Source organism: Megalobrama amblycephala, linkage group LG19 (assembly GCF_018812025.1).
Source record: "Megalobrama amblycephala isolate DHTTF-2021 linkage group LG19, ASM1881202v1, whole genome shotgun sequence".
Lineage (NCBI taxonomy): Eukaryota > Metazoa > Chordata > Actinopteri > Cypriniformes > Xenocyprididae > Megalobrama > Megalobrama amblycephala.
Genome location: NC_063062.1, coordinates 10,319,459 through 10,343,936, shown reverse-complemented (window position 1 = coordinate 10,343,936; position 24,478 = coordinate 10,319,459).

Sequence of the window (24,478 nt, the reverse complement as noted above, 5' to 3'; positions counted from 1 at the left end):
TTAAAAACAGATGTTTGTTAACATGTTATTCCAAGGTTACAGTCAGACAAGGCCTTAATCATAAAACTTGAGCCAAACTAATTTCTGTGTATTTCTGTTGCATTCAATTTAATGGGACACTTTATATAAGAATGTATTTACGAACCATTTACAGAAAATCATCGTGCTTGTGTTTGGTGAATAACACCCTTTGACTTTGATATTTGCAATGTGACTGAATTCATCATTGACTTTTTCAAAGGAAGATCTGTTTTCTGTCTGCTCAGACTGAACCAACAATTATGATGCCATTTTTTTCCTCAATGTTTTCACATCAGGCATCAGACATCAGGCTAACCTCTCAGATAATAAAAGACGTTTGAAGAGAACACAATGTATGGTTTTAAGTGTAGCATTTGATTTGTTTTGTGTCATCGCTTTTGGCAGTTAGAGTGATTTATACACAACACAAGTCAAAAGGCAATTTTTCCATTGCTAAAGTAAAGGTAACAGGTTTGGTGATTAAAAGAAGTTTCTGTTTTTTCATGTATTACATGAGATGTTGTCTTTTCTTCCAATATATCATCCATCATGATTTACATTTTCGACCCAGATCATTTAATATACAATATAACGCTTAACAGTTTTTGTTCATATTTTGAAGATTTTAATGACAATTAATGCCATTTTGGTGTAAAAATGTTAAAGGCTGAAATTTCAGTGCATTCCTAGTTACCTCATATGCTTATGGTTATTTCACTATCTGTTATGTTGATAATATAAAATAGCGAATTTCTTTTTTTTTTTTTTTTTGCCCTCAAGGGAATCCATTACGGCTGCATATAAAGAGATGCTTTCAGCTATCAGTAAGGCATAGTCTCAAAGAGACAGAAAGAGAGATTCTTTTAATGCATTTACTTTTGTAGGCCACTACAAAAGATGCCTCAATGGTTGACAACAAAGTAGAGAGATTAATGTCGACGATTTAGTGACCCACCAGAGCGGTGTGTCAGTCTGGTGGAATTCGCCTGACCTTTTGCATTATCATGGGGATTCAGATAATGATTCTCAGCGGGAAGTCTGAAGTGTGCATTATGTGTGCCTCTCACTTTGTTAAAGAATATAATCAGTCCTTAGCACTAGGACACAAGATGAAAAACAGATGGATGAGGGAGCGAACTGTGAAGGGCAGAGGTAAATGTCTTTGACACACATTAACTGACAGAAGGTGCTCTCATCCATGCACTCAGACATAACCGCTAGGGCTGGCCAGCGTGGCCGCATATAACATGCGGTCAATATGTCATGAAATGTGTAAAGATTCTGCTGTATGGCTTCAAAAGCAGCACATCTAGTCATATTTATAATGTGTTTCTGTTTTAAGGCTTGTTTTTAACCTTTAGAGTCACATAATGTCAAGTCATTTTTGTAGCTTTGCTTGACTTATTCATTTGTTTTCATTTTGGGGTTGAATTTCTTGCAAAAATAACTATATCATGATATAAAATGACTTTAAAAAACTGTGATACTAATGGTCAAAATTTAGAAGAATTATTTTTTAATGTTTTTGAAAGAAATATCTTATGCTCCAAGGCTGCATTTATTTGATCAAAAATACAGTAAAAACAGTAATACTGTGAAATGACAATTTTTTATATATATTTTAAAATGTAATTTATTCCTATAAGGGCAAGGCTTAATTTTCAGCAGCCATTACTCCAGTCTTGAGTGTCACATGATCCTTCATCAATTATTACTGGTGCTAAATTATTAGGAATGGTGAGCATAAGAGACTTCATTAAAAAAACATCTATATTTTTCCAAACTTTTGACTGATAGTGTATGAGATTTTAGTCATACCACCCACCTTAACCACACACACTCACACACATCACTTGCATTAAGATAAGCAGTTAAAAGTCTCTTACTGCTGTTTTAGGAAGGGGCACTCCCACTAATTGTGAAGTATTAGTTTCATGGCTGGATGCCTGTGCCCTTTGGTGAGGCTGATCACACCCACTCATAATGATGAGATGTAGAACACCCGGCAGTTGACCTGGAGCAATGCGTAATGTGGCGTGCTGTTGTTGTTCTCTTTGCTCTGAGCTTGAGGCAGTGGCACTGCGTCAGAAAATCAGCTTTCTCAGAATTTCAACACATCAACTTTCGTTGACATTGCTTTTGGCTACATAAAACAACCAGAACAAAAGCAATTTTTCCATTTGCTACCTTGCCATTCTTATTAGAATCTCATTTGCATTTTTCTTTTCCTTTTTGTGGAGTTGCACACATGCACTTCACTGCAGAGCAAAGTCTCAGTCACCTCTGAAGTACTCATGAGTGTAACATTCTGTAACAGCTTATTTTGATGTACAAGCCTCAATTTCCACAGTTCAGTTGCCAATGTCCACGCTCTCCATTCTAAAGTATATCAGTGACCCTGATCTGGTCATTTAGCTGCAATTTCTAGACCAAATGGTCTGCTTTGGCATTTGGTTTTGGGATACGCCCCATATTATGGCTCTATATAAGAGATATTCTAAATCTGAAAAATTTATGAAATTTGTTATTCGCTGATAATATTCCTTATATATGTGACCCTGAACCACAAAACCAGTCATAAGTCGTTCGGGTATATTTGTAACAATAGCCAGCAATACATTTTAGGCCTGTGGGTCAAAATTATCGATTTTTCTTTTATGACAAAAATCATTAGGATATTAAGTAAAGATCATGTTCCATGAAGATATTTTGTAAAATTCCTACTGTAAATATATAAAATTTATTTTTGTAAATTAATTTTGTAAGTAATATGCGTGGCTAAGGACTTCATTTGGACAACTTTAAAGGTGATTTTCTCAATATTTTGATTTTCAGATTCCAGATTTTCAAATAGTTGTATCTCTGCAAAATATTGTCCATCATAACAAACCATGGAAAGCTTATTTATGCAGCTCAGTTTAAAAAAATTGACTGGTTTTGTGGTCCAGGGTCGCATTGTTGGCTCCGGATCATTGAGTCAGTAGCTATGTTTCCATCCAAAGTTGTGAATTTATGTGCAAAATTGGAATGTAGTATAAACCAGTTGCAAATAAAGCACTGTTTCCATTCCAGGTGTTCAAGAGAACAAAATCGTTACTTCCTGGGAAATTGGCGCAAAATATCTGTAATAAAAATGGAAGTTGCTGCAATTGAGGAAGCCACTGTAGCTTTTATGATGTGTTTTTCCAACATCATAAATGACTTGTGTCACAGACAAAACACAATAAATGCTGTCCTGTTATCTTGCATTCGGATGCCTGGTGTTTGGCAATGCAATCATGTGAGATGCTTCTGGGAGGGAATTAAACCATATAATTTTAATGACATACATTGGCTCAGGCATTTTAGACTGATCAAACCAACATTTTGAGATGTTGTGCCATGCGATTGGTATGCTATCCTCTGTTGAGGCAAAGTCACATGAGTTTTCTGTTGCGCATTGAGGGATTTATTCGGTAAATGTGTTTCCATCGTAGCTTATGCACGTCCCTTCTTATCGGATTAAAAATATATCCACTTCAATTGAGTGCATACGTTTTTATGCATATTTTTTAGAATTTATGCACATATTGGCATTTCCATCTAGCGTATTTTTATGCAGTATCCCAAAATGTGCTTAAAATAGGTGGAATGAAACAGCTAGTGAGTTGAACTTGAGAACAAAAACAGTCTGATTCATTAATCATTTGAGCATTTTAGCTGATTTTGTGAACCAAATCTGCAGATTCATTGAAAAAATCCAGAGTCAGATAGAGTGTTTTTTTAAAGAAAAAGATTTTAAATTTAATTCCTTTTCTCACTCAGCTATCATGGCTTCAGAAGACATACAGCAAAAGAGCTGTATGGACCACTTTGAAAATACTTTCATTTTATGTCGTTTTTCAAGCTTGAAAGCTTCAGCCTGTTCAATGTGTTTGTTTGTGTCTTTTTACAGTCAATATGTTTCCTTTTGCATTCTGTAGTGGAAAGAAAGACATACAGGTTTACACACTTGAAACTTGAAAATGTGATTCATGTGATGTGTAACAAAACTCTATTCAAGTCTGATATTAAATATTACTGTATCAGCCTAACTTCATTAGGTGACAGCAACAAAAGTCATTTTTATGGGCCACATCATGGAAATAGCTCTAACAACAGCATGTTTCACTTTGTACAGAGCATGAAACTGATTTGAATCAAGATGCCTTACTTTACATTATATAAAAAACTGTTTGTTTTGAATGAAGTCATGATTGGTAAGGTAGTTGACTTTACAATGTGCAGCTAATGTTAGCTCACTTACCCCTATTAAAGACACCAATAGGCATGGTAATGCAAGTTGCATTAGTACCCTTTGCCTGCAAATAATATTTTATTGAAACATGTCAAATTACATTTGCACTAATTACAGTAACTGTTCATTAATATGTGCAGGAAATCAGAAAGGCTACAACCTGACAGACTGCCAAGGTTTCTTTCAGCGAATATTCATCCAATCTATCTATCATCTCATAATGTAATGCCAGCCAATAGTGCACAGTATTGAGTAGAGAATCATGTAGTGATTTGCATTCAACCATTTAACTACACACCAACATTCATCCTCCTTTAAATTGCTTTTCCTCATTATCATAGGAAGGAGAGAGATAATGTAAACACCTTGGCTCCTTTAATTAAATGCCAGTTTAATTAAGATGCTGATTCGCAGATAATACTTTTTGAGTCCAAATCAGAGTACAGGGCAAAGCAAATGAACCATCAGGAGGTCTAGACCTCGACACACTTCAAGTTGGGAAACATGCACAGCATAACAATGATTAAACTTGGTAATTTTAATGTTTAACATGAGTAATTATAAGAATGACTTAGCTGTAGTATATAATTATACAAAAAAGTCTAATAGAGAACCATCACATACAAATACATAGTATTATTATATGGCTCTCTGAAATATTTATTCTGATTTTTTTTTTTTATAAATAATGGATAAATTGTTTATTTAACCACTGTCCTCGGCTACCGATGTCTTTTTTTTTTTTTTTGTCTGTATATATTTGTAAAATACAGTCAAAAACAGTAATATCATGAAATATTATTACAATTCAATACAATTCTGTTTTCCATTTTAATATACACTGCTCAAAAAAATTAAAGGAACACTTTGAAAACACATCAGATCTCAATGGGGAAAATATCATGCTGGATATCTATAGTGATATGGACTAGGTAATGTGTTCGGAATGAAAGGATGCCACATCGTTTGATGGAAATGAAAATGATCAAATTACAGAGGACTGAATTCAAAGACACCCTGAAAATCAAAGTAAAAAAAAATGATGTAGCAGGCTAGTCCATTTTGCTGAAACCTGGCGGCGTCGGATGGACCGAAACATAATGTCCCAGAGGTGTTCTATTGGATTTAGGTCAGACGAGCGTTGGGGCCATTCAATGGTATCAATTCCTTCATGGAAGTGCCTGCATACTCTCGTCACATGAGGCCGGGCATTGTCGTGCACCAGGAGGAACCCAGGCAGCATAACATTCTCCACAACTTCTCCAGACCCTTTCACGTCTGTCACATGGTCAGGGTGAACCTGCTCTCATCTGTGAAAAGCACAGGGCACCAGTGGTGGACCTGCCAATTCTGGTGTTCAATGGCAAATGCTAATCGAGCTCCACGATGCCGGGCAGTGAGCACAGGGCCCACTAGAGGACGTCCAGCCCTCAGACCACCCTCATGAAGTCTGTTTCTGATTGTTTGGTCAGAGACATTCACACCAGTGGCCTGCTGGAGGTCATTTTGTTGGGCTCTGGCAGTACTCATCCTGTTCCTCCTTGCACAAAGGAGCAGATGCCGGTCCTGCTGATGGGTTAATGACCTTCTACGTCCCTGTCCAGCTCTCCTAGAGTAACTGCCTGTCTCCTGGAACCTCCTCCATGCTCTTGAGACTGTGCTGGGAGATACAGCAAACCTTCTGGCAATGGCACGCATTGATGTGCCATCCTTGAGGAGTTGGACTGCCTGTGTAACCTCTGTAGGGTCTAGGTATCGCCTCATGCTACCAGTAGTAACACTGACCCTAGCCAAATGCAAAGCTAGTGAAAAACAGTCAGAAAAGATGAGTAGGGAAAAAAATGTCAGTGGCCTCCACTTGTAAAACCATTCCTGTTTCTCATTGTTGCCCATCAAGTGCACCTGTTGATCATTTCATTAACACCAAAGCAGCAGAAACTGATTAACAACCCCCTCTGCTACATAACTGACCAGAGGTGCGTTTCCCAAAGCCAACCATCATCGCAAGTTCCGTCGTTACCAATAGAATTCAGTGGAACTTGCAACCATAGTTGGCTAACGATGCTTTTGGGAAACGCACCCCAGATCAATATCCCAGGAGTTTAACTGACTTGATGCTATTCTCTGATTAAAAAGTGTTCCTTTAATTTTTTTAGGCAGTGTATTTTAAAATGTAATTTATTCCTGAATTTTCAGCAACCATTACTCTAATATGCTGATTTGGTGTTCAAGAAACATTTCTTGTTATCATAGTTGACAATGGTTGCGCTGCTTAATATTATTGATACAATGTCTTTTTTCAGAATTCTTTGAGGAACAAAAAGTATATTTATTTGAAATCTAAATCATTTTTAATGTTATAAATGACTTTAAAGAGTTAGTTCACCCAAAAATTAAAAACTTGTAATCATTTACTCAACCCTCATGTTGTTCCAAATTACTGAATATTGCCATGTAGATGTCTTCAGGCTAAGACTATTATCAATCATGTGAAGTTTGGAGCAGATCGGACATCATTTGCCTGAGTTACAACAACTTCCTGTTTCGTGGTGTTAATCGCAAACATTAGCACTTAGCCAAGTGTTGCATGATTTAACGTGTTAAGTCTCTATGAGGAGTTAATCACAGTGTAAAACATGTCATTTCTACCAGAAAGACTCGGGAGGCAAAATAACATAACGATGAAATTTTATTAACAACCAGAAAGCTATACAATAAGATAAAGTTCTTTGGCATAGGCCCCGTCCATAGCACACATCCGAAGGGTTGTAGGCTCAGCATATCCTGCCCGAAATAAAGGCAAGGGCGTAGCCGACCCCCCATAGGGTTATGGACAGGGACCATCCTGGTGGTGGTGGGGAGGATGGAGGTGGAGATTGGCGTCGGCATCTGCGAACTCAGATAAGTGTAGGTACCGATGCTTTATACCTGAGTGTTCAATAATGATTGGTTAGATCTGATTTAATGAATGACGTAACATTAGAGTCTTCCCGGCAGAACTTAGAGCGCTAGAGCTTTCATTTCCTGTTGCCCGCAGGTGGCGCTATGACTGTAACTGAATATTGGCATGTAGATGGCTTCAGGCCGGGCGATCTGGGGCAGATCAGACATACATGCCTGAGTAACAACAACTTCCTGTTTCATGGCGAAACATCGAAATTTGTCAGGCCTCCACGGACACGCCCTTCAGTGAAAACTCAAGATCTTCGCAATTTAACGTCACAAAGGCCTTTAGATTAGACTGACCAAATATGACCTTGATCTGATTAAAGCTCTAGGAGGAGTTCGTTAAAGTACAACGTCTGGAAATGGCAAAAACTGCAAAAATTTGGCAGAGAAAATTCAAAATATCTTACTTCCTGTTTGGTTTACAGATTTTGGGCTGTTAGATGTGTCTACCAAATTTCATACCTGTATGTGAAACGTAGTGTGAAAGGCACTTAATTGAAATTTTGTAGGTGGCGCTATCGAGCCATTTTGCGATTCTGAAACCCATATCTGACGTAAATTTTCACCACTTCTGACGCGTGTGAAAAGTTTCCTGAGTTTTCAAGCATGTTTAGGCCCTCAAAAATGCGATCATTTCAGAGAAGAAGAATAATTGACTGAACAATTACAATAGGATCCTCCTCACACCATCGGTGCTCGGGCCCTAATGAACCAAGCAGTTTAGTCCAAATTTTCTGAAGAGACACAATCACTTTATATGATGAACATATTGAAGTTAGGCTTTTATTCACATATAAACAGTTACCTGTAGTCTTTGTGGTGTGTTCTAGCACAGCTTTTTGGCTGAGACGCAGCTGACATGAGGCGACAAGATAGTCAGCTTTTTTCACCACTAGGATTGGTGTGACACAGCCTTAAGAATCAGGAACTTTTTTATGGTCATGTTTGGTATAATTTTATAATTTAATGCTTATCTTCTTATGATATTTTTACATTACTTCAACCACTTAGTATAGGGGTAATTATTTACTCTTTTTGCACTGGTGTCACTAATCACTGGTGTTTCTAAAGCCGTTAGCAAGAGTTTCATTGCCTGTTTATGCAATATGTAGGATATTAGGTCCAACGCTTTCTACAAGGTAGTTAAACAAAGAACATTTCCCCTCTCTCCATATGATTGCTGGTAATAGTAGTAATTGTATGGAGTCAGATTATTAGTTAAAACTTAGTGAACTGCTTTTTATTCTTAAGTAATAGTTCGAAAGTGCAAGAAGTCATTAAAAGCTTGCCATTACAATTAGACAAGGTCTGTTTTGATTCTAGAGAGCCATTACATTACTGGGCTACCATGACAACTTATCTCCTTTTCTCTGTTATTGGCACCCATATGGCTTCCACCTTCTTTGATTAGGCTCGGTGGGCTTGTCTAGGCCCGGTGGTAGGGTGCAATGCTGCTGATTTGGCGAAAAGTCCAGTAAATGATAGATGATGGGTGCAATGGTGCCAGTGCCGGAAGTCAGCAAGTACAGAGACGTGATTGGCCGTGTCAGGGCTGGAACAGCTCCCTGCTGAGAGACGTGTTAACTGATGTGTCAGGTATTTGCGTCCTGTCTACGAGCTCACATTAGTTCAGCCCCGTCACCCCCCAGAGCCATCCTAAGTCCAAAAAGACAACCCCCTCTGCAGTGCTTTTATGACATTAGCGATTGTGCCAGCATGCTGTCGGGTCTTTGCAGGCTGCTGCTAGCATTTTGTGAGGAGACTTTAATAAAAATAAAAATGAAAACTGCGACAGAATGCCGCCAGGAGCAAACAAATAATGAGAGATATTTATTTTTTCTGGGGTGGTGGTGAAGTGTATGTTTACTGGAAGATTAGACTGTCCGCTGTGATCTTGTATATCTCCGCATCTCGCATCAGTACTGGGAATGCACTCTGAATTCAAGCAGTTATAGCATGCTAAAAAAAATACTAAGCTTTAAATACTATTAATTTTCGTAGAATAGAAGCATAGAAATGTATTCAGCCAGAACTCTGATGGTTAAAAATGTTCATAAAAAGATAAATCCAAGTCTTCTGAATAGACATGATCACCTTATGTGATGAATAGAGACTTGAAGGGTTAGTTCACCCAAAAATGAAAATTCTGTCATTTATTACTCACCCTCACGTCATTCCACACCTGTAAGACCTTCGTTCATCTTCGGAACATAAATTAATATATTTTTGATCAAATCTGATGGCTCAGTGAGGCCTGCATTGCCAGCAAGACAATTAACATTTCCAATGCCCAGAAAGCTACTAAAGATGTATTTAAAACAGTTCATGTGACTACAGTGGTTCAACCTTAATGTTATGGAGCGATGAGAATACTTTTTGTGTGCCAAAACTTTATTCAACATTAGTTATGGGCGATTTCAAAACACTGCTTCATGAAGCTTCGGAGCTTTATGAATCTTTTGTGTCGAATCAGTGGTTCGGAGCGTATCAAACTGCCAACATCATGCCCCTTAGTGGTGAACCACTGAAATTTCGAAACACCTATGTTGTAACGAAGCCTCGTTTACTGAAATCATGTGACTTTGACAGTTTGATACGCGCTTTGAACCACTGATTTGAAACAAAAGATTCGTAAAGCTTCGAAAGTTCATGAAGTAGTGTTTTGAAATCGCCTGTCATTAGATATTGTTGAATAAAGTCGTTATTTTGTTTTCTTTTGGCACACAAAAAGTATTCTCGTCACTTCATAACATTAAGGTTGAACCACTGTAGTCGCATGAACTGTTTTAAATATTTAGTCTTTAGTACCTTTCTGGGCATTGAAAGTGATTTATTAAATTGCTGTCAATGGAGGCCTCACTGAGCCATCGGATTTTATCAAAAATATCTTAATTTGTGTTCCGAAGATGAACAAAGGTCTTACGGGTGTGGAATGACATGAGTAATTAATGACAGAATTTTCACTTTTGGGTGAACTAACCCTTTAATTTAGGCTTTTATTTACATATAAACATTGATCAGCGAATGTACAGAGCACTCAAATATTGTAAACAGAACTCAACCGCAATTGCTTAATGCATGGGAACAAACACGAGAGAATGAACCTCATTGATTCTTGTGCATAAAGCAAGCCATTTACCAATTTTAGATGCGGTTAACATTGTTTGCTGATCAATGTTTATATGTGAATAAAAGCCTATAATCTATTCATCATATAAAGTGATCATGTCTCTTCAGAGGACTTGGATTAAACTGCTCAATTCATATGGATTTATATCTCTTTATGAACATTTTGAACAGAGTTTTGGGTGAATAGACTTTTAATGAAGGGACAGAAATCTCTCAGATTCATTAAAAATATCTTCATTTGAGATCCGAAGATGAACAAAAGTCTTATAGGTTTGAAACAACATGAGGGTGAGTAAATGATGACAGAATTTTCATTTTTGTGTGAATTAGTCCTTTAATTTTTGCATAAAATTTAATTGAGAAAATATATTAAGACATTTCTTGGTATTACCCATTGAATTTCTTTGAAATGCCTTTGTTCTTTCAGTCAATTTACCTCTCAAGTGCAGTTTTCCATTGATGGAGACATACTGTTAAATGAATCTGGAGGAAATTGTCCTAAACCTTATCGCAATGAGGAGAGAGAAGTAATTACTGAGTGAAGCCAGAATAAAATTGCTATCTTACACCATGCACAAACACACGTTCTTATTCACAAAAAGACTGTAGATGCCGTGAAAGACTTACTTCCTGTGATTTTATGACTGCAGGTATAGGCTCCCACTGGCTGGAATGTCAAGCCTTGAGTAGGTCTGGGTATTAATATTGATTTTTCAATTAATTGCGATCTTCATTTTACCATTAAAATTGTAAAATTACAAGGCTGATCTTTAACTCAATGCTTTTTTTAGTGGCTTTGTGTCACTGCGTTCTGTTGAATTAACTTATGCAACAGCATAGTTTAGGCCCTGTTTTTATGTACCATGTTAAAAGTTTCCCTGTATTTCATGAGTTTACAGTTTGCATTGAGTGTGATGTAATAAAAACACATCAAAACAATTTTACACCAAAAGTGTTTTCATATTGCCAATCATCATGGCACTGAAAGTCAGCTTAAAACTTCAATTTAAAAGGTCACACGGTTTGATTAAACACTCTACATCTATGTTTGTTGACATTTAGGCAAGCCTCCTTTAGAAAAGCCTATAATCTGATGTGAGTTGAAGCAATGTGGTGACTGAATATCTAACTAACTCATGTATTGCTTTTTTTCTAGGGTTTGAAGTTTAGCTGAAAACAGATATCTGTTATACCACCACATCATGACCACACTGTTCAGTAGCAAATAAGTTTGTTGTTGTTTTTTATGGTATTTTTTCATCATATCACACAAGGGCAGTTGAGCTAAGAGACTTGAACAGCAATGGCATTAAAAGGAATTCCAATGGCAAAGTAATATGCAAATCAGGCCTCAAAGATCAGGGGAAATTACAGTAGCCAATAACACAAATAGAACATAAGCCAATGCCATTGTTTTGAACCGCAATCTACGTAAGCAGTGAACTAAGTAAATGTTTTTTTACATTCTTCAAGCAAAACCCCAAGGCAAGAATTATTTAAAGCAGAGCTCATAAGAAAGCCAGCAAAGACTACGAGAAAGCTTCAAGGAAGTCTACTAACACTTAATATTACTAACACCATCGCTGCTAACGCTGATTTTCCGACTACAGATGTCTTACTTCTCTCCGACAAACTCGAATCTGTTCTCAGCTCCTCCCTGTTCAGAAAATGTGTCTGAGTAAAGCTAAATTGAGGTTTGGAGAAGATAAGTCCACCCTCAAGAAAACAGCTCGCTTTACACTGTAACCTCATCACAGAAAAAATGCACACTGGGTGGGTAAATGAACATCATGATTGTTCCTATAGAGCGTTTCACATGGCTGCCTACCAAAGCTAAAGCTTACTTGACCGCATTCATCAGGTTGACATTTAATGCCAAGTTATGCGATAAATTACTAGACATGCTTAATCTGTTTGTATATAATAATTTAACATTGGCAGTTAATGTTGGAGCAGTGGTTCATTGGCTAGTGCATGTGTTAAAGGTCCCGTTCTTCGTGATCCCATGTTTCAAACTTTAGTTAGTGTGTAATGTTGTTGTTAGAGTATAAATAAAATCTGTAAAATTTTAAAGCTCAAAGTTCAATGCCAAGCGAGATATTTTATTTAACAGAAGTCGCCTACATCGAACGGCCAGTTTGGACTACATCCCTCTACTTCCTTCTTTAATGACGTCACTAAGAACAGTTTTTTGACTAACCTCCGCCCACAGGAATACACAAGAGTTGCGTTTGTAGAGTGTGTTTATCGCCATGTCGTTCGAAACGCTGTTATTTTCATCCCGCAGTCCAATCACCGGGTCTGATTCCGGCTCAAATTGATAGGGTAAAATTAAAGACATGTTTACAATAACACTGAGCGCGTGCATCTCCACGTTATGGTAAGAGGCGTGACCTTTCCGGGCAAGGTTCGCTAAACTGCTGTCGAATCACAACACAGGAACCGCTGGCACAATCAGAACTCGTTACGTATTTCTGAAGGAGGGACTTCATAGAACAAGGAAGTCATCAGCCCGTTTTTATGACAGTGGAAACAGCGGTATACAGATAAGTAAATTATGTGAAAAATACTGTTGTTTTTTTTTTACACGCGAAACATGAACACATGTTATATTGCACACTATAAACACAATCAAAGCTTCAAAAAACCACGAAAAACAGGACCTTTAATGGGAACGCAGGTTTGAATTTGGCCCTGATGTCTCCTTTCCAATGTCATGAAGGTAAAAATGAATTGAATTAAACTGTGGAACTGGATTGATTGCATATTGGGTAAGATGGTTATGCTCTAATTTGACATCTGCACATTAACACATTAACATTTGTAAGATTTATTCCATCTGAACAGTATTTTGAGATTTAAAAAATTGACTTTTGTTATTGTATGGTGTGATCTGTGAATTTTATTTTATGTTGGATATTATTTTTATGTCTATTTGTTAATTTGTAGACTCTGAAAGTCATTACGATTTGTACAGTTTTATTTATTTATTTGTTTATGATGTTGTTTCTGGTGTTTTTATTATTAAATTTAATAATATTATAATTCATGCGTCACGATCTCAGCCTGCGTTCCCCTGGGGCCTGTACCATGAAGCCGGATTAGCTGGCTAGCCAGGTAAGATTCAGATTAGTTTGCACCAATCCTGGGTTTTAGGTACCATGAAAGTGACTTGGCTTTTAGCGGTGTTCATCGCCATAGTAACTTACGCTCCACGGCTAACCTGCTCCAGGGCAGGTTATGTTCTGGTTTAGAGATCTCAAACCGAATTTGGACCAATCAGATGTGAGCAAAGTGACACTGACACATCCAACGCAATAAAGTCACTCCCCCAGTTTCTCTTCCTCCAAATTAAAGGTCACTATATAGTAAAAAAAAAAATAAATAAATTATATATATATATATATATAAAAATTCAACAATGAAATAGTCTGGCTTTAATGATAATTACTTAGAATGATTTTATGATTTATATATGATTTCTATAATAATTCAATGATATATATTATTATTAATCCATTACACAAGCGATTTTAGTTGAACAGTTATTATTAATTATTTAGTTTCAATGAATATTAATATATACAGATCATGTGTAATATAAATAAGCTGTAAATAAACTTTAAATATGACTACATGTGACCTGAGTCTCTATCACTATATATTATCAACTAAAATAGTTGTTAGTGTAGGCCTATAGTAGGCTGTGTTATGTATCCTGATTGACTTTATGATTAGTTAAATCTGTTTTGCACATGCATCGCCACAGAGTTAACCATTTCAGACAGTACAGGACAGCCTCTGTCTCGTTCACTTCACGTCTGTGGCTTTACTCACAGCTCAGTGTGGCCCAGGCACGGCGCCAGGATTCCAGTTTTGGATGGGCCAGACCAATTGTGGGTGGGCCTTAAATTAAAAATTAAAAAAAAAAAAAAAAAAAAAAAACGTTATCCAATCACTGCTTAACCAAATAAAAAATATTGACTAATATAGCCTACTGTTATATTATCTGTGCGTATACATAATATAGATTTTAATAGCTTGATGTTCTTTAAATATTTTGTTGCATTGTTAAACGTTTCGGTGCATAGGACAGACCTATCCGCGATCGCTCTCCATGGTTCTGACCAAAGAAGAGCGCTTTGGAATCTCCATTACGCATGAAACGCATCATACCTGGGCTGCGTTTCCAGATAACATTGTCTCTTAGCGCGCTACGAGGCATAGGCGCTGAAAGACAGAGGCGCTGGCGCCCTCCTAGCAACGGCGCTGTTTTTGGTAAAACATGATTTTGACGACTTCATTAAGTTTTGTTTTATAGAAAACTCTTTTTAAAAGATATTCGTTTTGTATAAATTGTATCTTAATTTTGATCAATGTTTTATCAATCAATTGCCCGTATTTAATAAATAAGAAGCAAATATATAGCAGACAATGTAATAACCTTAGTGTAAGAATTACTAAAAAATATTTTGCTACCTAAAAGTTAAAGATTTTTTGTGTCACGCATGCATGCATGTCTATTTCCCTCATATTAAATATAAAACGCATGTGGACTGATATTTTTCCAATGTCTGGACTCCTTTATTAATGGAGTATATAAACAGAAGTTTCAATATATTGGTATTTAATGCATTTTCTGAGAATTTATATTTCAAGTTTTTACTGCAAATGTCGAAATGCGCGCTCTTTGGTCCATCAGTGCTTGGGTCACTGATCACATTAGAAAAAAAATATCTCATAATAAAATACAAAATTGACTGATTTATGAATGTATATGTGTTAGCTATGGCATGAAATATCTGATATTCCGATTGTCAAATACATGCAAGTGGAAGTGTATTGTTGTTTAAACACCTTTATAACGATCGCGTTAGTTGAGCTGTATGCGCGATATAATTTTATGACACAAAATTTTGAAATGTAGGCTTAAATCAAACACATTTTAATTCAGATTCTGTATTGGAAGAATGTTGGGAGAATGCTGGAACGGGGGGGGCGGCCGCCTCCCCCGCCCCCTGTTCCAACGTCTATGTGTTGTGTGACGTTTGATCAAGGGAGGTGTGTTTAAGGGCGGTTTTTAGATAAGAGCTGCGAAGCTAGCGGACCGACAGTGGAAACGCAACTTGATTTTGGCCTCGGTGCCTAAGGTCTGTGGCCATAGGCCCAGCCCGGCACGCTGTTAGCCCTGGCTCGCACTGGCCCGACAGTGGAAAAGCGGCTATTGTTTCTCTCTGTTGCAAGGCTTGTGACTGGCTGTTTGCCACTGATGTCACGCATTCATGTGCACGCGCTCCACAAACTCAGGATCAAAGCCTGAGTTGACAGAGAAAGTTGATGATCAGCATCATGGTACCAACAAAGCTGGATTGGAGTGGTTTGGTTTTGTCAACTCGAAACTAATCCTATAACCCTGAGTTTGTTCAACTACCATCATGGTACAGGCCCCTGGTCTTGTGTGGACTTTTGTTGTTCTGCGGCATATTTTGTAGTCATTTGTAGTTTTTCTTGTTGATTAGTTCTTTGATTGTTCCCAGGTGTGTCCTGTTTGCCAATTGTGTATTTAAACACCAGTGTTTATTGTGTTCCTGGTTGAGTCTTCTGTAATGCTGGGTGAACTCAAAAACAAAAAAAACCCAGCTGGATCCATACGCAATAAGTTTAATAAAAAAATATATAATAACGAAACCAGAACAGAGAACCAGGGAACAGAATGAGCGCCTAACATACATCCGTGTAGGACAAGACTTGACCAGAAACACAAGAAACATTGGGGTTCTATTATCTAGAAGTATGTTTTAAACATTTATTTATCATAACCCATAAGCCAACTGAGTTGAATCATTGAACTGCTATTATGACAGTCCTTTCCATTGAAAATATATGCTTATATGTAACTCATAGAATTATGTGGTGTAATTCAGATGTGTTTCTTTGACTGGGATTCTGTCAATGGATTTGACATCATTTAGCTAATTCAAACTCAATACGTGAATTTATATAGCATATTTAATTTAGTATTTTACATTACCACCTTTTTACAAAACAAAAGATCATATGTATTTTACATATTCTGTAAAGATTATATGTAGGCCTATATGACAGATGGGAGAATTAGTCCATTTTGAACTAACAAAAAAGAATTCAGCAAATGGTTCTTTTTTATTAACTTTAAATAATATATTGGATAGTCCTAATCATTTTTAAATATGCAGTTTAGCAGTAAATGCGCTGTACTTGAAGGGGAATCTCCCCCACCTTACCCTACATATTCAAATGGGAACAATTTCATAGTCAGTTGCAATAATAATGTCAAATTATACATCCTAATTTTTGCAAAAGAGAGAATATTTTGTCAGTCTTCATGAAAAATACAAAAATTTGACACAAATATTCAATCAGGCTTTGAACACTATACACAGTCTTTGTGTGTGTCATGTCTCACAAAGCTCTCAAAGCTGTTCATAGCTGATAGAGGGATTTTAATTGCTTTCCGTGTGTTTAATTAGGTCTGTTTGTTTGGATTCAGCTTTGAGAAGACGAAACAAAAGATAGTGCTGGAATTCATCAGAAAGAAATGCCATTTCTCATGTTTGGAGGGGAAATGGGTAGTGGATTTGGAATAACATGAAGGAAATTTCTATCAGAATTTCTGTCTATCGCTATCAACCTTTCAAGGGCAAAACTCCCATCGTCAGAGAGCATGGGGGCCGCCAGAGCTGCTGTGTTGTCTTGCTTTCCAGCTCTGCATGGAAGAAAACAATAGAGTTCAAAGTCAGCTATCATCCTGGGTGAGTCCCATCCATCATGCAAGAGCACATGTGACGTCCACTTTACTCCATTTCCACATGACTGAGCCCTGTCTGTCTACCGGTTTATATTATTGCTAGAACTGTGGTTCTCAACTTGTTTTGTTAACATCAAGTAGCGATAAAACATACTACATTTATTTAGCATAAAAAAGAACAAAAAGTCTAATTTGAATCAAGCACTGAAATTTATTTCCATGAACAAACAGGCCCAATAATATGCAAAATTGCTACCATTGGCCATTATTAATGCATAAACAACAGCAGAAGTGTGATTTTTACCAGCCTAGCACAGAGAACAAACACTGCATTAGTATTAGCCATATTACCAAGTGACAGATGAATTTGACGTCAACAACAAAAGATACTGGAAGTTGATAAGCCTATAAATTTTGGTATTTTCACTATGGACATATATATGGTTACTTGCAATTTGGTATTTGCATTTAGCATAGTTTTCACCACCACTACCAGAAGAGAATCACAGCAGTCCATAGTATATACATAGGCTATATCAAAGGAGATTTTATAATATCTTATAACAAAGCAAAGAATAATCTTAAAAAAAAGACCTGAAAAATCAGCTTAATAATATCCCATTCTGTTGGATATGACAGAAGGACATAAATAAGAAACACAGAAAAATATACCCAGCTTCCCATGTCTGTTTGTCTCCTCACTATCCCTTTAGCAGGCCACATACACAGCAGGCAGAGCTAACACTGTCTCTTCCTTTTAACTTCAAAACACCTTACTTCAAAAAGAGAATGTGAAAAGAAAAAAATGGCATTTCAGGTTATTTCTTTAAAGATGCTGATACGCATCTCTTTTTTCTGAGTCTCAGTGAGTCTGTCATGTGAAAAATAGAGAGAAGCAGGGGAAGTTTTGCTTTGATATCTGTAATATTCTTTGAAATTTGAGGAAGCTAGCAAAAGAGCTTGAGACGGTGCATAATGTTATGTAAATAATGGCCAATCCTCAGAACAGCCACACTAATGCTGTGTACATTTAACTTCATCACAAGTGAGAAAAAACAAGAACGTGCTAAAAATTATTAAGGGCTCGAAACGGCACGATTGTGAGTATGACATTGCTTATAGCAGCACTTCAAGATCTAAGACATTTTTTGATACAATATTGCAGTTACTTTATTTTTGCTTCGTCAAAAGCAGCAGATCCTTCATGCTTCTCCAAGCAACACCGCATACAGTATACTGTTTCATTCCTGACAGAATCAGTGTTTCTGATTCAATGATTCACACACTTGATTAGTTCGGTCTTTTTAAATGAATCAGTTGAAGGACTGATGCAATGACTCATTTATTTGTTTCCTTGTACTGTTTTTGACTGAAACAGTTGAATGACTTATTCAGTAGCTGCGTCCCAATTCAGAGGCTGCATCCTTCAAAGGACGCAGACTTCAAAGTCCATGCCTTTGAAGGCCACAAAGGTCGGAACGAGCGTTGTTAAGTGGGACGGTCTAGCCTACAGAGGATTGTTCTTGTCACCTTAGCAATTGTGACAGATGCCGTTGATGAATGGCAGTAAAGTTTGTACTACTCTGTCCTGTCATCACCGGTGCACAATGAATTCTGGTTAGGCAAGGCCGTGAAGGATCCATCTGTTGTATCCTTCATTTCATGGGAAATTAAGGACGTATTTGGAGGCAGCATTTGAAGGAGCCTTCGAATTGGGACAGCCTCTGTCACGGCATGGTGACGCAATTGGCTTTCGAATCCAGCCTCTGAATTGGGACGCAGCCAGTAACTCACTCAATCATTCGTTAAGGATAATGACAGGAAGACAAGAGATTGTTGAAAAGTTGTTATTTTTTGTTTTTGCGCACAAAAAGTTTTCTCGTTGCTTCATAAAATTAACCCTCTGGAGTCTGAGGCTGATTTGGGGCTTGGAGAAGTTTTGACATGCCCTGACATTTGTGCTTTTTTCAGTTGTTCATAAACATGTAAATGACAAAAGTGTCATTACACTGTATTCAGCACAAACTAGGCTACAATAATATGTGAGGAACATGTATGTACATGTTTGTATTTTTGAAGGAATAACGTTTATGCGTGGTTATTGAAAAAACAAAAAACTTAAGTCACTGAAATAAGGCCAAAAAAAGTATATTAAATCTATGTTCACAAGACTTTTGGGTATTGGAGGTTGTAGACTAGAGTTTTTACTTCAGAATTATGTAAAAATTATGCTGCCTACTCCTTCATATAAAACAATATATTGATTTAGTTTTTGTAAGACACTTTTTGTCAAGAAACACAGTATGCATGGGGGCGTGAATCTGCATGAATAATGGACCATTTACACCTGAGAAGACAAAGGAATCACATAGTAATGATCTGAAATGACTTGCATATTAATGAGGCCTATCAGTCAGGTAGGCTGTGAAAAAAACCCTCTGTAATAATGTCTCAGCTCATCATAAACAGCAATACTGTGAAATATTATTACAATTTAAAATAATGGTATTCTATTATATTCTTTAAAATATAATGTATTTCTGTGGTGCAAAGTGTCTGAAAAATTATGTTACCTCTATGGCATTTCATATAGGCTTTTAACTTAAAAGCATGCACATTTGGAGAAATATTGATGGATTCTTATATATTTATGTCAAATTTCTATTTATTGTCATCACTATGAGTGCTGGATACTGTGTTTTTAATTCATACTTGCAGCCGGAGGGCGCTCTTTACACCTTTAGTCCACAAATTCATAATATAAAGAAGAAAAGGAACTAGGAACTAACGGCATGTCTTCTAGAGCTCGCTAACCATTGCTTTAACATCCAAATAAACACTTTTCAAGACAATAAATACACGATTGAGACGATGAATGCATGTATTGCCTCTGAATTTGCGTCTGAATAGCGCTGGCTCCGTGGGCGTGGCCGCATTAGCGGATAATGAGCTGAATCACAGACTTCTGACATGGCTCTCTTTTCATACAGATTACATAAACACAGAATGTTTGTTTTCGATTTGACTTGCACGATTTAAAACCTGACATTTCAACATTTCTTTAGACGTAAGTGTCATTTTTTTTGTCATTAGTATTCAATGTGAAAAAAATCCTGCAAAACGCGCCTGCGCGTTTTCAGACCTCAGGGAGTTAAGGTTGAACCACTGCAGTCACGTCGACTGTTTTAACGATGTCTTTTGTACCTTTCTGGACCTTGAAAGTGGTGGTTATATTTCCATCAAAAATATCTTAATTTGTGTTCTGAAGATGAACGAAGGTCTTACAGGTGTGGAATGACATGAGGGTGAGTAATTATTGACAGAATTTTCATTTTTGGGTGAACTAACCCTTTAATAAATCTGTGAAATTATGCACTCATAATGCCATTTGTATTTAAAGAGTAAAAATGTAACTGTAAAACTGTGGAAGTTCTCACCAAACAGAATTATTTAATATACTGACATTTTGTGTCAGTATATTAAATTTAGAATGAGATTTTTTTTAACTATAAAAAATAGTGATGCGTGAGAAATTCATAATGCAGAATTCAGCACTCCAATCAATTAGGCGGATCAAATTGCAAAGGGTTTATCCGAGAGAGTAGAAACTTAATGAAAACAGAGATTTCTGGCAATTAAGACAATTAGTTCTTTTGATTTACATTGCTGCACAGTGTGGATTACTGCAGAGCACAGATGGGCATGCTGAATTGGCTTGGGCAACATGGAGTTGAGTCAAGGAACTCTGACAAACAAATATCTGGCATGAAATCGTCCCTGTTGGCAGGAGAGATAAAGTGAGACAAAATAATTTTGATAGTTAGCTTGTTGTTCTAAGTGAGAATGTTATGTGAGTTCACTTCAAAATGAAAAAAAGCAGCAGTCTATCCCATTAGAGACAAATGTGCAACCAGCAAGATAAGCGTTTGGCTTATTTGTAAGGCACTGTTGTCATTAAACCCTATTTATAGATGTTTCACCTTCATCATTCTCACCATAGAGTCTCCTAAAACCAGAACTTCTCATTGCATACACATCTGTAGATTTCCCCATATTGCATCCCTGTTTAATTAATGCTAGAGAATAAAACTCTAAGCACGCATACTTGGCACTTAGCACGCGTTTGAACTCAGGGTTGGGACTGATCCATATAATGACAAGCAAATGATGGTTCCAAGTCTCTCTACCACGATTCAATGCAAATGCATTCAGAGAGCATATCAACCTCAAAGGACAAGCGTAAACACTTTAAGAGCGTATCGATCTCCCTGTGTCACTGGATTTAATAGGCTTTGTGTTTCTGACCAAATCCTGAAAATTTCTACCTTCATCTTCAAGCCCGCCGAGAACAGGGTTAGATAAACCCAAATTGATGTGACCTAGCACGGTCTCATTTTTTAGACCTAAATAACGATGATGATTCGGCAAAGTCTGCGGTGTACTACCAAGCAGAAGCGATCAGCAGTAAAAACTATAACCTCTTTAAAACAGTTAAGTGCCTATAAATGTACTGTGGTTGTTCACAAGCTAAAACATCCAATAAGGCTGTGTTACAACTCCCCCAATTAAATCCAGCATGAGATCTGTTTCACACTCCGTGACATTTTTAAAGAACACACACTGACAGATAATAACATCAGTGAGGTGTCTTGATTGCTGTATAACTGTGATTAGAAAACAAGATTTTGCTTGTAAAGTTGGTAAAAAAACACTCTCTCTCACTCCCTAAAAAGTGTGTTTTGTGTGCATGACTAATTTAAAGCCTCATAGCTTCCTTGACTGGGTGAAAATGAAGATCTGCATCACTTATCTGCTTGTCAAATGAACAACCCCACTTGTCAGAAAATAATGTGTTATTTTGCATGTCTCTGTGTTACAGTTTACATGTTTTTAAAGTAATTATAGTGCACATTGTAACATGATACTTCCTCCATCCAGCTGTACTTTTGTGCAAAGCGATGGCTGTGAAGAATCAATACGAGCTGCATAGCTCAAATAAAATTGCCCTCTAGTGGGATACGCTCACCACTGTAGATTTTACATTCTTAGAGATTTATAATGTATTCATTAGCTTTCTAAATATGCTGGGAAATCCTGCCCAGACAGGCGTATATATATACACACACATATACCCTTGGGAACATGAGCTCATTGGGTTTGTTGTCAGGGAATGTTGTGGACTACAGAGCATCAATGACAATCTTTAAGATGAACTACAGTAGAATGCTAAAACCTCTTAGATTCTACTAGTATAGCACATATTCACACTCCTTTCAATGGTTTCCCTCTGGGATCAATTCTTTCTGGTTCCTTTACTCTGTCAAGGTTGTGGGTGATGTGTTGAAAGGGTTTTTCAACCTCTGCGTCTTGTTAATTTTAGTAACAGTTTGTATCTTCTTTTTGAGCTGCAGACAAATCTTTACCTGAAATTTATAGCTATACTGTCTCATAGAACATTCTGGAGTATAAACTGAATCTTGTTCTATTTAACAACACATAAACTATTAGCTGATGAGAAAATAAAGCGGTGTCATTCTTCAGGGAGTGTACATATTTTTAAGCTGTATTAGAGGACAAAAGGACTAAATTGAATTAATTTCACATTGACATTGTGTTTTGCTATAGAGAAATGTGCTTTTGAAGCCACACATTATGTTAGATAGAGAATGTAAACTTCCCATTTAATATGTAAATATGAGTTGTCATGATTACAGCTGTACATCATACTCACTTTCGTTTAGTTAACCTGTAACCAAGTGAACAATTAGGAGACACCAAATCAACATATTAGATTTCTGAAGGATCATGTGACATTGAAGACTATTGTAATGACTGCTGAAAATTCAGCTTTGCCATCACAGTAATAAATGACATTTTAAAATAAATTTAAATATAAAACAGTTATTTTAATTTTAGTAGTATTTCACAATATTACTATTTTTAATGTAATGCAGCCTTGGTGAAACACTAAACAGTCTTACCAACCCCAAACTTTTGAATGGTAGTTTTCAATAGTTCCCGTCTTCAGTGTTTCCGTCACGGTACATGTAGTTGAATCCGAAGGCGAGATGCGTAACGCAGAGTGAACGTTAGATACTTTTAATAAACACCAAGAAACAAAAAAACACACTACACATTAACATTGACGACCATGATCATGAACCATGAACTGAGGGCTTAAATACACACATGGAATGATCAACGGAACAAGAAACAGGTGCGTAACTCAATTAGAAACCATGGTAACCAACTATGAGCAAGAACTCAGGCAAATGGTGACTAAACAGAAAATTACAATGAATCAATTAACTAAACAAGACATGAATGTGACAGTTACACACACTATATAGTATATAAATAGCACTAGCTTTGTATAAATCTCTCTGTTTTGCGCAGCAAGTTGGTACATTTCTAAAGCAGTTTTGCATGGGTTGAGTTTGTTTTGACAGCAGCATGGTTATCGGATGCCAAAGGGTTTGTCCTTTGCCTTCCCCTACTCTGTAATTTGTCGGCATTGCACAAATAGGCCAATTATCTTCATACCCATGATTCCAGCACAACCTTTGACACCAACCTTCCCAACACCCTTTCCCGCTGTGGGTGACGCACACAAGGACACGGGGTGGCAAGAGAGCAGTACGACCTGCTAGCACTGTGGTTACAGTCATTAAAAATGTTGTCTTCATCAACATTAGACTAATTTGAAGTGCATGGAGTAATTGAAGGATACAATCTGCACAAGCAGATGATGGATGTGCTTTTCCAAATTAAGCTTCAGTTCCTGCAAAAGTTTGGTTTACATAATTGGAAAGCAAATTGCAAATTCAGTAGAATGGCAATGGAAAAGACAATATGCAGACAGTGGTTACAGATCATTAAATATTTAGATTGAAATTGCAAAACTGAACAAAACATAGGCCTACCTGTGTAAAAAGAGGCCGTGATCAAAACATCCCTACTAATAGCACACTGTTCTCAAGTAGATAAAGAAAATGTTTCAAAAATAAATCAGCAAACTTCTTTTCTAGTTAAAACCCCACTGGGATTAATATGAATTGGGTTTATATACTCGTGGGACAAAGATACTTTGAACATGGCCTCATGGGAGAATACATGCCATTTTTACTTCCCTGATTGTTTTTAAGCAAGTTGAGGTTCAAACAGATTATTTCCATAGCTTTCTGGACGAATATAAACCAAATCAAGACAACATCAAACAAACAACAGCAAAGTTTTGCTGAAAAACTCTTGGAAAGGGAACATGGTGTTGGAAAGTGGCTTTGAAGCTGATAAAAGATTGTCATAAAAATATTTAT